At 47.4% G+C, this 17,500-nt stretch overlaps 1 protein-coding gene across 14 annotated transcripts in view; it reads right to left on the bottom strand.

Annotated features, from left to right (window-relative positions):
* nrcamb (neuronal cell adhesion molecule b) overlaps positions 1 to 17,500 on the bottom strand; it is a 92,924-nt gene that overhangs the window by 51,309 nt on the left and 24,115 nt on the right. For 9 of the 14 annotated variants that reach the window (XM_079604518.1, XM_079604522.1, XM_079604514.1 and 6 more), the window contains exon 2: positions 4,788 to 4,821. The exons of 4 other annotated variants lie outside the window; for them this stretch is intronic. The gene's annotated coding sequence lies outside the window, so the exon portion shown is untranslated. Of the gene's footprint in view, positions 1 to 4,787; positions 4,822 to 11,276; positions 11,331 to 17,500 lie in introns of those variants that run through there. One more of the 14 variants, XM_079604520.1, reaches the window with a different exon arrangement.

Raw genomic sequence — 17,500 nt, 5'->3', positions numbered from 1 at the left:
TCCCTGATTTATGCGTGAGCTCAGGACTCCTCCCTGATTTATGCGTGAGCTCAGGACTCCTCCCTGATTTATGCGTGAGCTCAGGACTCCTCCCTGATGTATGCGTGAGCTCAGGACTCCTCCCTGATTTATGCGTGAGCTCAGGACTCCTCCCTGATGTATGCGTGAGCGGAGACAGGCGTTGGACGGCGAGGAGATCACATGTCCTGTTGACCTTTTTAATAAGCGACAGGGAAACGAGACGAAGCCTTTCATCCGTTCAGATTCTCTTCCACCATCGGCTCAGAAACCACGACTAACTGTTCAACGACATCATTATAAAGTCTAAGCAGAAGTATATTTACTTCACTTCAGAAGTATAATCTCCTGATAGTTTACTCTCCCCCGTCATCCCAGATGTTCATGTGTTTCTTCAGTGGAGAAGGTTTGTGAGGAACACACTCCAGATGTTCTCCATATAGTGTCTTCAATGGTCCAGCGGGTCGAAGGTCCAGATGTGAGTTTCAGCTTCAGTCTCTCACGATCCAGCCGAGGAATAAGAGTCTCATCTAGACACACCAGCGGCCATTTTATAACAAAATACACATTTATATACTTTTAACCACTAATGCTGGTCTTCCACTCGCTGTGATGCGACACACATTACATCATCAGGGTGAAAGGTCACGCGTGACGTCGGCGGAAGAACGGACCCAGTGTTTACAGAGCCAACGTGTGAAGACTGAGCCAAACGCCATTTACAAAATAAATAAATAAATAAATAAAAGGAAAAGCCCTTCCTTACATTTCTGACCCGGAACACACTTGACCTTTCACCCTGATGATGTAATGTATTCCTCGGCTGGATCGTGTCGAGACTGAAGTTGAAACTCACATCTGGACCTTCGACCCGCTGGACCATTGAAGTCACTATATGGAGAACATCTGGAGTGTGTTCCTCACACACCTTCTCCACTGAAGAGAGAAAGACGTGAACATCTGGGACGATGTGATCTGGTTATATCTAAATGTGAGTGTTAAACTTTACAAAAAGCATGTGTGTTAAATGGATGTTTCCGAGCCTGAACACACACATTGCATCAGTGTCAGCGAGTCCTTCACGCGCGGCTGGGTAAAGCTAACCGCGCCGGCTGCGATTGTGATGCTAATGCGAGCCGTTCTCTGGCCGGATCAATAGCGGCTTTAGGATGTGCTGACCGGCGCTCGCCTGAGCTCTCTCTCTATTGTGGAGATCAGCTGTGGAAGCTTCTGTCCACACACACACACACACACACACACACACACACACACACACACACACACACACACACACACACACACAGAGATACACATAAACACACGCACGCACACTGAACCCTGAGAGACGACGCCAAACAGACACACACACACACACACACAAACACACACACACACACACCCAGGTTCCTAACCGACGACGAAGACTTAACAGAGCAGCCATCAAGTGTTAGACAGTACTCTAGGTTATTACGTGTGGAAGTTTTTTGTCCAATAATTAGAATCTCTGTTTTTTCAGAATTTAGTAGTAGGAAATTACTAGTCATCCAGTTTTTTATATCCGCTATGCATTCTGTTAATTTTGTGAATTGGTAGGTTTCGTTAGGTTTAGAAGAAATATACAGCAGAGTATCGTCGGCATAACAGTGAAAGCTGATTCCATGTTTCCTAATGATATCTCCTAATGGTAGCATATACAGAGTGAACAGCAGCGGTCCTAGTACTGAGCCTTGTGGTACGCCATACTGAACTTGTGATCGATAAGACATCTCTTCATTTACTGCTACAAACTGATAACGGTCAGATAAGTATGATTTAAACAATGCTAGTGCAATTCCACTAATGCCAACATAATGTTCGAGTCTATTTAAAAGGATGTTGTGGTCAATGGTGTCAAATGCAGCACTAAGATCGAGTAACACTAATAGAGAGACACAACCACGATCGGATGATAAGAGCAAATCATGTGTGACTCTAACGAGAGCTGTCTCGGTACTATGGTACGGTCTAAATCCGGACTGAAAATCCTCGCAGATATCATTTCTTTCAAGAAAAGAACACAGTTGTGAGGATACTGCTTTTTCTAATATCTTTGACAGAAAAGGCAGATTAGAGATCGGCCTGTAATTGACTAGTTTTGTAGGATCAAGTTGCTGTTTTTTAACAAGCGGTTTAATCATAGTCAGCTTAAAGGTTTTTGGTACGTATCCTAGAGACAAAGATGAATTAATGATATTAAGAAGAGGATCTATGACATCTGGAAGCATCTCTTTCAGCAGCTTAGTCGGTATAGGGTCTAACATGCACGTTGTCGATTTACATGATTTGACGAGTTTGCAAAATTCTTCCTCTCCTATAGCAATGAATGAATCAAATTTTCCCTCAGGGAGACTACAATGCACTTCCTGATGCGATACTGTATTAGACGGTTGCATAGTTATAATTTTGTCCCTGATATTATCGATCTTATAAGTGAAGAAGTTCATAAAGTCATTACTGCTGTGTTTCTTGGAAGCTTCTGGGCTTGAAGCTTTCTTTTTCATTAGTTTAGCCACTGTTTCAAATAAATACCTAGGATTATGTTTATTTTCTTCTAATAGGGTTGAAAAATAAGCAGATCTAGCAGCTTTTAAAGCCTCTCTGTAAGCAATCGAGCTCTCCTTCCATGAAATCCGAAACACCTCTAGTTTTGTTTTCTTCCAGTTGCGCTCCATTTTTCTGGCTGCTCTCTTAAGGACCTGAGTGTGTGTGTGAGTGTGTGTGTGTGTGTGTGTGAGTGTGTGTGTGAGTGTGTGTGTGTGTGTGTGTGAGTGTGCTCGTTGTGCCACGACGTTGGACTATGTTCTTTAATCTTCTTTAAGCGCAGCGGAGCAACTGTGTCTAAAGTGCTGGAAAAGAGAGAGTTAAAAGTTTCTGTTGCAATATCAAGTTCTTCTAAGCTATCCGGGATGCTGAGATGATGAAACTGATTAGGAAGATTATTGATAAAGCAATCTTTAGTGGCAGAAGTGATCGGTCTAACATATTTATAACACGGATGAATGAAATATGATACTCAACAAACAACACACACACAACCTGCTTTATGTTCTCTTCTCGAGGTGAGGATCACTGACTGCGTACTCGTGATCCCGCTCTTCTCACACACACACACACACACACACACACACACACACACACACACACACACACACACACACACACACACACACACACACACACACACACACACTCCTCAGAGCTTTCTCGAGGTGAGACTCTGCCTCCCACTCCACATCCCAGGATCAGTGTGTCCGCTCGGGAATAAAGACGGCTCAGTGTGTGTGTGATCGGCCTCAATTGTGGCTGTAACACACACACACACACACACACACACACACATCCGACACCCTCGCCAACACATGACCAAGACTCAAACACATGAAGACATCTGTCTGACTGCGCTGGTTTGGCCGGGAGTGTGTATAGACGGAGAGAGAGCGAGCGGGCGAGAGACACAGCTGTAGGATGGAGGGACTCTTTTCTCCTCATTGAAGCTGCAGGTGAATAGACATCACTTCCCCTTCATCGCCCACAAAAGCCACGACCCTCCGATCCCCAACAAAACCTCATTCAGAGTGTGAGAAAACCACATCACTGTGGCGGACGAGGGGGTCAGAGCCCGGAACACACACACACACACACACACACACACACACACACACACACACACACACACACACACACACACACACACACACACACACACACACACACACACACACACACACACAGACACACACACACACACACACACACACACACACACAGACACACACACACACACACACACACACACGGTTCCTTCTGCATCCTGTCACACACACTTCGGCGTTCACGTGAGGTGTGTGAGGTGTGTGATCGGTCGCACTGAGCATTGAGCTGAACTGGAGCGGTTGTAACTCATGAATGCGTGTCTTTATAACCTGTAGTCTTCAGGTCAGGTTTGATCTCATGCATATTTCTTAACTTAGTTTTTACTATTAAAGACTATCACAATACACTTTTCCCCAAAAAATGTTCAAGTTATTTTTTAAGAGATAACTATTTCCGGGTCAATTAACAGGCTCACACACACACACACACACACACACACACACACACACACACACACACACACACACACACACACACACACACACACACACACACACACACACACACACACACACACACACCTGTGGTGACCTCAGCTGATCGTCCTCCAGATGTTTCTCCTAGTGCACACACACACACACACACACACACGCGGGCTCCTCAGGTCACATGATCACATCTGTGTGATGCTGACCAATCAGAGAGAGAGAAACCGCACAACTATCACACATCCTACATTTCCTGAAATCATCAACAGACCCCACAGCCAATCAGAAGCCGGCTGACGTTGCCGATGCACAGCAGCACATTATTGATCTCTCAGAGACACACACACACACCAACACACACACACACAAATTTAATAGCAAATCAAATTTTTTTCAGTGCATTTAAAGCATCAAGTTACTAAAATGACTGATGTAATCATGTTTTTGAAGTCATGCTCATGCTGAGACGCTGAAGAGTAAGAGCTTCACAGAGGAAACATCAGTATTGACACACTTCACACACACACACATCAGAGCTACGCACGCACACACACACACACACACACGCACACACACACACACACACACACGCACACACACACGTGAGATATAACCATATGTCTCAGACTGAAACGCCACTGAACTCACCAGAGAAGATCTGTGTGTGTTCTGTCAGCTGAACCTGAAACACACAAACACACACTCAGTGCAAATCCCCGATCAGAGAGAGAGAAACTCCTCCAGAAGCGACGGGACATTTACATATCGCCCACCAGACATCACAATAATCTCTCCTGATCATGAATATTCCAGATCCTCACTTCCTAACGCCATGAGCATCAGTGAACACACACAACACACACTCTACATCAGTGTTCACCTCAACAACACACACAACACACACTCTACATCAGTGTTCACCTCAACAACACACACAACACACACTCTACATCAGTGTTCACCTCAACAACACACACAACACACACTCTACATCAGTGTTCACCTCAACAACACACACAACACACACTCTACATCAGTGTTCACCTCAACAACACACACAACACACACAACACACACTCTACATCAGTGCTCACCTCAACAACACACACAACACACACAACACACACTCTACATCAGTGTTCACCTCAACAACACACACACACACACACTCTACATCAGTGTTCACCTCAACAACACACACAACACACACTCTACATCAGTGTTCACCTCAACAACACACACAACACACACAACACACACTCTACATCAGTGCTCACCTCAACAACACACACAACACACACAACACACACTCTACATCAGTGTTCACCTCAACAACACACACACACACACACACACTCTACATCAGTGTTCACCTCAACAACACACACAACACACACTCTACATCAGTGCTCACCTCAACAACACACACACACACACACACTCTACATCAGTGTTCACCTCAACAACACACACACACACACTCTACATCAGTGTTCACCTCAACAACACACACACACTCTACATCAGTGTTCACCTCAACAACACACACACACACACTCTGTAAATAATTCAAATGTCCACAACAAATCTCAGGGTTCAATGAATACTTTGTATTGTTACACTCGTGCAGCAGTTAGCATACAGGCAAGAGCTCACATACTAGTTCCCCGCGCAACCGCGCAAGTCCTCTAGGGCCACACCCCTTTCTGCGTACATAACAGAATTCCCTTAAAGCTATAAAGTCCCATTTACATGTGCACATTATATGACATCTCCCCTTTTAAGTTTTGTCTCTTTCTCTGAGGATACACAAGCTAACAAAGATATCCTGACTGTTCCTATAACTGAACATTTGAACGGTACTGCACTGATTAGACAGTAAGGCACTAATATAAGTACGCTTAACTCCTCAAACATTACTCTGAGCAATATATATAAACGAGCATTAGAACATAAGCTCTCTTCTCAGTGTAAATAAACTTTTCCTTTAAGTCCTCTTTTCCCCTCCCCACAGTGCATGGCTCCAAAGATGAACACAATAGCCGCACCTTCACAGATTCATCCTTTCAACAGGTTTACTCAGTCTACCAGACCGGGTATGGAACAGTCCAGTCTGAATCTCTGGCGGTTTGACACTAGGAGTTGGTGATGCAGTGTCAGCGACGACTGCGGGGTCAGGCTGCATTGTGGCAGCACCTTGCTGTAGTCCATCTGGAGCTAGAGGGTGAGTGTCTCCAGCCGCCGGAGGAACATGCTGCAAGTGACGCCGGTTGCGTCTCAAAGTTGCTCCCTGATGCGTTTCAATAACAAAGGAGCGTGGTGTGGTGCTGTCTCCCGTGACAACGGCAGGTGTTCTCCAGGCTTTCTGATGGTCCAGCTTCACAAGGATGGGATCACCTGGCTTTAGAGAAGGCAAGGGCCTAGCTCCATGGCGCTGATTAAAGTAGAATGCTTGTTTCCCCTTTTCCAATGCATCCTTAGTCCTGACCATTTCCAGATCTGGCCATCGGGGCTGTAGATTTGCCTCCAGAGTTGGAAGGGTTGTCTTTATCTTCCGGCCCATGAGTAGCTCTGCCGGGCTCACGCCTGTGGTGGTGCAAGGCGTTGACCGAAAGCACATAAGGGCAAGCAGAGGGTCTTTCTGCGTCAAGATTCTTTTAGCGGTCTGAACCCCTCTCTCTGCATGTCCGTTCCCTTGAGGGTTGTGTGGACTAGAGGTGATGTGTATGAAGTCAAACTCTCTTGCAAAGTCTTTAAATTCCTGACATGAGAATTGAGGCCCATTGTCAGACACGACCTCGTCTGGACAGCCAAATCTTGCAAACACTGCCTTCAGCTTCAAGATTACCTGCGAGGCAGTGGTTGTCGGCAGGTGAAGTATTTCCAGGAACCGGGAAAAATAGTCAGACACGACAAGGTAAGTGTGTTTGTTATGATCACACAGGTCCATAGCAAGTCTCTTCCAAGGCCGGTCAGGAAGGGTGGTAGAGATGAGAGGTTCTTTCCGCTGGCTGGGTTTCATCTCACGGCATACCTGACAGGACTGGACTTTTTGCTGGATTGCTGATGATATGCTGGGCCACCAAACGGACGCATGGGCGCGCTCTCTACACTTTGTCAAACCTTGGTGTCCGTCATGTATTCGGTCCAAGATGTCTGTTCTCAGCACATCTGGGATTACCATACGGCTACCTCTGATGACAATCCCATTGCACTCAGATAATTCAGCTTTCATGGGAAAATACTCTCTGATTGCTACTGGGACCTGGCCTATGTACTCTGGCCACCCTGACTTTATGAACTGCAACACCAGTTGAAGGTTACAGTCGGCTGCTGTAGCTGTCTTTATGGCCTCAAGCTTACGTGGGGTTGCAGGCAGGGCATCTACAACGGCTGCTATATAGCACGCTACGTCTGAGTGAGTGTCAGTCTCCATTTCCAGGCACTGTAGTGGACTCCGTGAGAGTGTGTCGGCCACTGTTAAGGTCTTCCCTGGTGCATATTCAGCCATCGGTTTAAATCTCATTAGTCTCATGAGTAGTCTTTGGCACCGTATTGGCACGTTGTCCAGGTCTTTCTGATTCATGAGCGGCACCAGAGGTTTGTGGTCGGTGACCAATTTGAAGCTCTCAAGGCCACACAGGTACTTTTCAAATTTCTCACAGGCCCAGACGCTCGCCAAACACTCTTTCTCAATCTGTGCATATCTGGTCTCTGCATCAGACAGGCGACGTGAGCAGTATGCCACAGGTTTCCAGTCCCCTTCATGTAGCTGCAACAGTACTCCGCCTATGCCATAACTGCTGGCGTCTGCTGAGACAGCGGTAGGCCTGTTCACATCATAGAACTTCAGGACTGGAGAAGTGGACAGGATGTCTTTAATCCGCTGGAATGCCTCCTGTTGGGAGTGGTCCCATGTCCATACTGACTTGGACTTTAACAGGTCATAAAGTGGGTTACACACTGTAGACAAATTTGGAATGTATTTCCCCAAGTAATTGAACATGCCCAAAATACGCTTTAGGTCTTGCACGTTCTGTGGTGGTGGGAGCTCGCGGATTGCCTTGACTTTTTCAGGGTCGGGTCTTACACCTGATTTGTCAATGACATGACCCAAGAAGTGAAGCTGGTCCTGCCTAAACTTACACTTTTCTTTGTTTAACTTCAGGCCGGCTGACTCGATCCTTTCCAGCACCTTGCTGAGACGTTGGTCGTGCTGCTCTGAAGTATCTCCATACACGAGGACATCATCCATGAAGATAGCCACGCCTACCAGGCCATTGAGGGTCTCTGTCATTTTGCGTTGGAAGATTTCCGGAGCACTCGTGATTCCGAATGGGAGTCTTTTAAATGCATATCTCCCAAAGGGTGTTATGAAGGTGGTTAACTTGGTGCTTTCAGGGTGTAGAGGTATCTGCCAAAACCCGGAGGCGGCATCCAGGGATGTGAACATGGTTGCGCCACTAAGTTTAGCAGTAATTTCCTCAGCAGTTGGAAGGACGTACCTCTCTCTCCTTACAGCCTCGTTTAACCTCTTCAAATCAACACAGATGCGCACCTTACCATTTTTCCTTGGAACTGGCACCATAGGCGCACACCAGTCAGTGGGCTCAGTCACAGGCTCAATCACCTCATTTTCCTCCATACGTTTTAATTCCTCTTTTACTTTTTGAAGTAGAGGCAACGGGACACGCCGAGCAGTGTGCACTGTGTATGGCTCAGCATTATCTCTTAACCGGATTTTAACAGGTTCGGTTTTGAGTGTTCCGTGCTCACCGAATGCTGTATGGACTTCCTCGACACGTTTCACAAGCCCCATGGTCATTGCGGTGGCTCTGCCTAGCAGATTGTTCGCGTTTCGGCCACTGATGACATATACTGGAAAAGAGTATGGCTTTCCTTTATATGCTGTGCTGGCTTGGAACTTTCCTAAACAGTCCAACTGACCACCTGGACTGCACAGTGTGATATTAGATGTCTCCAATTTCTTGTCTGGAACTAGTTTGTTGAACGCCTCTGCTCCCATAATGTTTACATCTGCACCCGTGTCAATTTTAAATTTGACCGGTGTTGCTCCAATTGTAAACTGTATTGTCCATCGTTCATCACTTCTGTTTTCATTCGTGACTGCACCCAGGAAGTATGGTGTTTGTGAAACAGTCTCTGTCACTTCTCTGACTGATTTACTATAACATTTATTTTCCCAGTGACCCACCTTCTTACACTTGTTGCATGTGGAGTTCTTGGCTGGGCACCTTTCCGGATCTCTGTGTTTCAATTTTCCACATTTTCCACAGTTTGAGTTTCCTTGATCGTTTTCTCTCTTTTTAGGTTTCCACTTGGGCTTCCCTCTGCCTAATCCTCTCTCGCGGATTTCCTGTACTGCTGCATGTGACTCCCCCTGCTGGTGAACTTGGAGTGCAACCTCCTCAGACTGGCGAACAGTTGTGATCGTTTGGGAAAGTGTAAGATCAGCCATTAGCTGTAATTTACGTGACAAATCCTTGTCCATAATGCCCACAACAATGCGGTCGCGGATGTGTTCGTCTCTATTTACACCAAAGTCGCAGTGTTCTGATAACTCATAAAGGGCTCTGATAAACATTTCAGCTTTCTCACCAGGCCGCTGCGATCGCTGGTGAAAACAGGCGCGCTCGTGAATCACGTTGCGTTTAGGATAGAAGTATGCGTCGTATTTTCCCAACACAACGTCAATCTTCTTCTCATCCCCCTCCGTTTCAAATGTGAAAGACTTGAAAATGTTCTCAGCCTCAGGCCCCATGGCATAAATCAGCGAACTGACCTGCACTTCGCCGTCCTCTTTGCTCAGTTTAGTGGCCAGCCGAAATCGCAGGAAACGTTGCTTCCAGTCAGCCCATTCATTTGGACGATCAAAAGCGAAACTTTCCGGTGGATGAAACTTGGCCATTTTTTCAGAGAAGCGGTGTGTCCGTCAAACGCTTCTGACACCATGTAAATAATTCAAATGTCCACAACAAATCTCAGGGTTCAATGAATACTTTGTATTGTTACACTCGTGCAGCAGTTAGCATACAGGCAAGAGCTCACATACTAGTTCCCCGCGCAACCGCGCAAGTCCTCTAGGGCCACACCCCTTTCTGCGTACATAACAGAATTCCCTTAAAGCTATAAAGTCCCATTTACATGTGCACATTATATGACACACTCTACATCAGTGTTCACCTCAACAACACACACACACTCTACATCAGTGCTCACCTCAACAACACACACACACACACTCTACATCAGTGCTCACCTCAACAACACACACACACTCCACATCAGTGTTCATCTCAACAACACACACACACTCCACATCAGTGCTCACCTCAACAACACACACACACACACTCTACATCAGTGCTCACCTCAACAACACACACACACTCCACATCAGTGTTCATCTCAACAACACACACACTCCACATCAGTGCTCACCTCAACAACACACACACACACACTCTACATCAGTGTTCACCTCAACAACACACACACACTCTACATCAGTGCTCACCTCAACAACACACACACACACACTCTACATCAGTGCTCACCTCAACAACACACACACACACACTCTACATCAGTGCTCACCTCAACAACACACACACACACACACACTCTACATCAGTGTTCACCTCAACAACACACACACACTCTACATCAGTGTTCACCTCAACAACACACACAACACACACTCTACATCAGTGTTCACCTCAACAACACACACAACACACACTCTACATCAGTGTTCACCTCAACAACACACACACACACACTCTACATCAGTGTTCATCTCAACAACACACACACACACACACTCTACATCAGTGCTCACCTCAACAACACACACACACACACACACACTCTACATCAGTGTTCACCTCAACAACACACACACACTCTACATCAGTGTTCACCTCAACAACACACACACACACACACACACACTCTACATCAGTGTTCACCTCAACAACACACACACACTCTACATCAGTGTTCACCTCAACAACACACACACACTCTACATCAGTGTTCACCTCAACAACACACACACACTCTACATCAGTGTTCACCTCAACAACACACACACTGATCAATGCAAGACTTTACCTTCAGCAACAGCGACAGTCACATACTGAAGCCTCCGGTGAGACTCACACACAGTGTGTGTGTGTGTGTGAGAGAGAGAGAGAGAGAGAGAGAGAGAGAGAGAGAGAGAGAGTGTGTGTGGATGTGAGTGAGTGTGTGTGAGTGTGTGTGTGTGTGTGTGAGTGAGTGTGTGTGTGTGAGAGAGAGCTCCAGCGTCCCGCCCCTCACCACAGGATTAAATCTATCTTTTGTCTTTGACTCAATGGAGGTTAAACATTTCCTGGCCTCGTGTGCAGCAGTGCATGTGTGTGTGTGTGTGTTACTGCTATACATCACTGACATGCTGATAGTTACTCTCATGAAGTTACAAACAAGTGTCATTCCTGTACCGCACACATGCAGGACACGCATCAACTACAATAAAAATGCAGTGCAAGTCAAAAATAACAGTAACATCAATAATAAACATTATTTCATATAGAGCCTTTACACAGATTCTCAAAAAGAAAATTTGAATAAAACGTAATAAGTTCAAGCATTTAAATCAATCTTTGGATAAAAGTGCCACATGCATAAAAAATGTCAAATAAAGGCGCAAACATATAACTATATATCAATACAATAAATATTACAGGTAAAAAACGAACTGTATAACCTATAAAAAGTGATTGCCACTCATTCTCTTGTGTAATGAGTCGAGGACGCTTCCCGTCAGCCCGGCACAGATGTTCATGAGTCCTGCTGATGATGGGAAAGTGTTTATTGCAGTCATTAGGAAAGTCTTTTGACGTCTCGTATACGGTTGGGGCCCCTGACAATGGAGCCGATCTCCCTTTCAGAGCCTCTATTCTCCCGCGATAATGCCTCTCGTTCACAAAGAGCTCGCCCTGAAACATGATCAGCTCTGAGTGTTTCTGCATCACCTCAGACACTGAGACTCCCAGAGACGAGAGCGGAGACTCCCAGAGACTCCCAGAGACGAGAGACTCCCAGAGACGAGAGCGGAGACTCCCAGAGACGAGAGCGGAGACTCCCAGAGACGAGAGCGGAGACTCCCAGAGACGAGAGCGGAGACTCCCAGAGACGAGAGCGGAGACTCCCAGAGACGAGAGCGGAGACTCCCAGAGACGAGAGACTCCCAGAGACGAGAGAGGAGACTCCCAGAGACGAGAGAGGAGACTCCCAGAGACGAGAGACTCCCAGAGACGAGAGACTCCCAGAGACGAGAGACTCCCAGAGACGAGAGCGGAGACTCCCAGAGACGAGAGCGGAGACTCCCAGAGACGAGAGCGGAGACTCCCAGAGACGAGAGCGGAGACTCCCAGAGACGAGAGCGGAGACTCCCAGAGACGAGAGCGGAGACTCCCAGAGACGAGAGACTCCCAGAGACGAGAGAGGAGACTCCCAGAGACGAGAGAGGAGACTCCCAGAGACGAGAGACTCCCAGAGACGAGAGACTCCCAGAGACGAGAGACTCCCAGAGACGAGAGCGGAGACTCCCAGAGACGAGAGCGGAGACTCCCAGAGACGAGAGACTCCCAGAGACGAGAGCGGAGACTCCCAGAGACGAGAGCGGATACTCCCAGAGACGAGAGCGGAGACTCCCAGAGACGAGAGCGGATACTCCCAGAGACGAGAGCGGAGACTCCCAGAGACGAGAGCGGAGACTCCCAGAGACGAGAGCGGAGACTCCCAGAGACGAGAGCGGAGACTCCCAGAGACGAGAGCGGAGACTCCCAGAGACGAGAGCGGAGACTCCCAGAGACGAGAGCGGAGACTCCCAGAGACGAGAGCGGAGACTCCCAGAGACGAGAGCGGAGACTCCCAGAGACGAGAGCGGAGACTCCCAGAGACGAGAGCGGAGACTCCCAGAGACGAGAGCGGAGACTCCCAGAGACGAGAGACTCCCAGAGACGAGAGCGGAGACTCCCAGAGACGAGAGCGGAGACTCCCAGAGACGAGAGTGGAGACTCCCAGAGACGAGAGACTCCCAGAGACGAGAGACTCCCAGAGACAAGAGACTCCCAGAGACGAGAGCGGAGACTCCCAGAGACGAGAGCGGAGACTCCCAGAGACGAGAGCGGAGACTCCCAGAGACGAGAGCGGAGACTCCCAGAGACGAGAGCGGAGACTCCCAGAGACGAGAGCGGAGACTCCCAGAGACGAGAGCGGAGACTCCCAGAGACGAGAGCGGAGACTCCCAGAGACGAGAGCGGAGACTCCCAGAGACGAGAGCGGAGACTCCCAGAGACGAGAGCGGAGACTCCCAGAGGCGAGAGACTCCCAGAGACGAGAGCGGAGACTCCCAGAGACGAGAGCGGAGACTCCCAGAGACGAGAGCGGAGACTCCCAGAGACGAGAGCGGAGACTCCCAGAGACGAGAGCGAAGACTCCCAGAGACGAGAGCGGAGACTCCCAGAGACGAGAGCGGAGACTCCCAGAGACGAGAGCGAAGACTCCCAGAGACGAGAGCGGAGACTCCCAGAGACGAGAGCGGAGACTCCCAGAGACGAGAGCGGAGACTCCCAGAGACGAGAGCGGAGACTCCCAGAGACGAGAGACTCCCAGAGACGAGAGACTCCCAGAGACGAGAGCGGAGACTCCCAGAGACGAGAGCGGAGACTCCCAGAGACGAGAGCGGAGACTCCCAGAGACGAGAGCGAAGACTCCCAGAGACGAGAGACTCCCAGAGACGAGAGACTCCCAGAGACGAGAGACTCCCAGAGACGAGAGACTCCCAGAGACGAGAGACTCCCAGAGACGAGAGCGAAGACTCCCAGAGACGAGAGCGGAGACTCCCAGAGACGAGAGCGGAGACTCCCAGAGACGAGAGCGGAGACTCCCAGAGACGAGAGCGGAGACTCCCAGAGACGAGAGCGGAGACTCCCAGAGACGAGAGCGGAGACTCCCAGAGACGAGAGACTCCCAGAGACGAGAGCGGACACTCCCAGAGACGAGAGCGGAGACTCCCAGAGACGAGAGCGAAGACTCCCAGAGACGAGAGACTCCCAGAGACGAGAGACTCCCAGAGACGAGAGCGGAGACACACACACCTGAAGGGGGTTTATTCTGAGATAACAACCGGCTGGATGTACATTATCTCGCTTATTAGACGGCTACTTGCACATAAGTAAATAATTAGACATGAAATATTAAAATGAGTTGAAATATTTGATCAGCTCTTTAAACGCAAAGCTTCCGCGGAGAGAACAGTTTCAGCGGCAAAATCAAACTAGACAGAGATTTAAGAGATACTGTATACAGTCATAACACTTATTACACAGCATTTCACCACATAAATAATTATGGAGATTAGAGATATTGATTTCAGATTAAACTGTTTTAAAATCGTAGCTGTTTGTATCTTATGATCCAACAGTGAACCAAACTATTTCACAAAATGGCCGCCGCTGTGTTTGTATGAAACTTGTATGAAATTAAATAACTGTACACAAAATTTTGATTTGACTGATTTTATTTTTATTAAAAAAAAAAATAATAATAATAATAGTATTATCTCACCAAATGCAAAACTTCCATGAATAAAAAAACATTCCTGGCGGTGTATAGCGCTGCTGACTTCAGTGACCCGGATGAGCAATAACATACCGCTGGATGGAGCGATTGACCAATCAGAATCAAGTATTCACATCTGATCAGTGTATAACAGCAGATACAAACAGTAATGCAGTGTGTGTGTGTGTGCGTGTGTGTGTGTGTGTCTTTGGGGCACCATATTTCCCAGCATGATTGGAGCTGCTCTCTGATTGGCTGTGTCGATGCACAGGATTCTGGCCGCTCTTAAGTGTGTCTCGAGTGCCTAGAGAGGGCCGAGCTCGGACCACCGCTGAAGCCTGTCTCACTGTTGTCTGGGTGACACGGTTTACACACACACAAACACCACTAATATCCATTAAAAGCACATCATTCAGTGCAGGACAGCGGCTGATGGGAGATTCCTGACCGTGTCCAACAGCAGTGACACTCGTGACGTATTCAACACGTCTATTTGACACAGACACACACACTCACTAGCTGAGATAAAAGCTTCATTTTTTTAATGCGCTATTTTATTTCAGTTAACGTAAGTGTGATTCAGAGTGTGTTCGCCACAGTGAGAATGTGGGTTAATTTAACAGGGAATTGGAGACTCTGAATCAATATGAAATGATTTTATCGGAGCATCTTACAATACGTGTGAGCGTTGGCTGGATAATGAACACGAGACGCCTCCATATTAAAACACACTCTGATAAAATGAAACACAATCCTGTGGGATTAAACTCAGCGGCCCAGGAATCCAAACCAGGACAATGGTGCCCGTCTGAAGGATATTTACAAGATTTACAGCCCAAATCTGACGGAAGGCACACACACACACACACACACACACACACACACACACACACACACGCACACGCACACGCACAAGAATGAATGAATCAGACTGTTTCCATGGCTGTGGGACTTTAAAGAGACAGACACAGACACAGAGAGAGAGAGAGAGAGAGAGAGAGAGAGAGAGAGAGAGAGAGAGAGAGAGAGAGAGAAAAGCAGTTCTGTTACTTAACAGAAAATAAACATTAACTTGAATAAAATGAAATATAAAAATCTTTAACTTATTTTATTTCAGCTCTAGTTGCCAAGGCAACTTTTCTAAGCATTAATGAAAATATTATTGTCACTGCAGGTCCACAAACGAAGGCGAGGAAGAAGAAAAGGGTGCAAATGCAAATGCATAACTTTAACATAATAAAACAAAGGTAGTTTTCGAAATAGTTGTAGCAACGCAACAGTGTGCGCTTCACACACACACACACACACACACACACACACACACACACACACACACACACACACACACACACACACACACACACACACACACACACACACACACACACACACACACACACACACACACACGGAAACGGAAACCATGAGAACAACTTTAGAGTCAAAAACGAACTAAACGGACAGTATTGATGCTACAGAAACGAACACTGATGTGAGCCGCTGTGTCTGTGCCGCTGCCAGGACTCAGAGGTGATCATGAAGAGTGAACAGACGCTCAGATCACGGCTCAGTTCTGCTGATCAAACACACGATCCACCGCTCATGAATATCCAAACGCTACACAGTAATTATTTACACGTGCGGCGTGCGCATCTGTCGGACATCAGTTCCTTCATTCCCTTCACACACACTTCCTCTCCGCATGCACACATCCTTATCGCCTGTGGTTTGTTCTGTTGTCATCTGAATATCACATGACATAAACACACACAGATGTACCGCTACGAAACCCATATCTACTGACCGAGTGAGTGTGTGTGTGTGTGTGTGTGTGTGTGTGTGTGTGTGTGTGTGTGTGAGTGTGAGTGTGAGTGTGTGTGTGTGTGTGTGTGTGTGTGTGTGTGGATGACGAGGGCATCGGGACTCTTCATCGGTCACTCGTCTGCCTAACTGGACTCTGCCGTGCACACACACACACCAGGACTGGTCTTGGGTCAGTGGGTCAGTGTCATATCTCTGGAATCTGAACTAAAGCGGTTTGATAAAGTGCAGCTGTCGGCGGTTCAGGAACGAGTTCATAATTCTTCCATTCGGTCTCTGTAAATCGGCCATTTTCTGTCCGGCATTGATTTCCTATATCCCCTCTCGCTGCAGACGTGTGGACGGAGGACGGGATTCGGCGGTGAAAGCTTCGTGTTATCGACCGCACTGAAACACTCTCTGCATGTGGAGCGGGTCACGGTTCATGTGATGCTTGACCTGGAAAACAAGCCCGTGTCCGTGACAACTGACGAGTCACACGACTGGCTAGTTCATGAAGAGAAAAACTTCTAACACGCACGAGTCCGCGACGCAGAAATCTGCATATTCATTGCCGATCACTGAGAGCTGAGTGTTATTGTGCATGAATGTGTCGGACACCATCAACATGAAACATGACTCACTGAGTTGAGTAAAGAGCAGATGCGGTCAGACGTGAACACACACCGTCAGCAGAACCTCAGTGTTCGCATTTCACTGAACAACCATCTGGATTTAACTGTCGTTTCTGAGTGACTCTGGATGTTTCACAGTAATATTACAGTGTAAAGCTCTCAAATCAGACGGCTCAGTGAGTCAGTGAGTCATCGGAGCGGATTCAGTGAGTCAACTGAACTGGATCTAAGAATCATTTGTAATGATTCAGTAAGTCAACTGTGCCGATTCAGTGAGTCAACTGAACTGGATCT

Source organism: Phoxinus phoxinus (assembly GCF_949152265.1).
Source record: "Phoxinus phoxinus genome assembly, chromosome: 25".
Taxonomy (NCBI): domain Eukaryota; kingdom Metazoa; phylum Chordata; class Actinopteri; order Cypriniformes; family Leuciscidae; genus Phoxinus; species Phoxinus phoxinus.
Note: the sequence above shows the minus strand (reverse complement) of the source record. Positions and strands in the feature narration are given on the sequence as shown.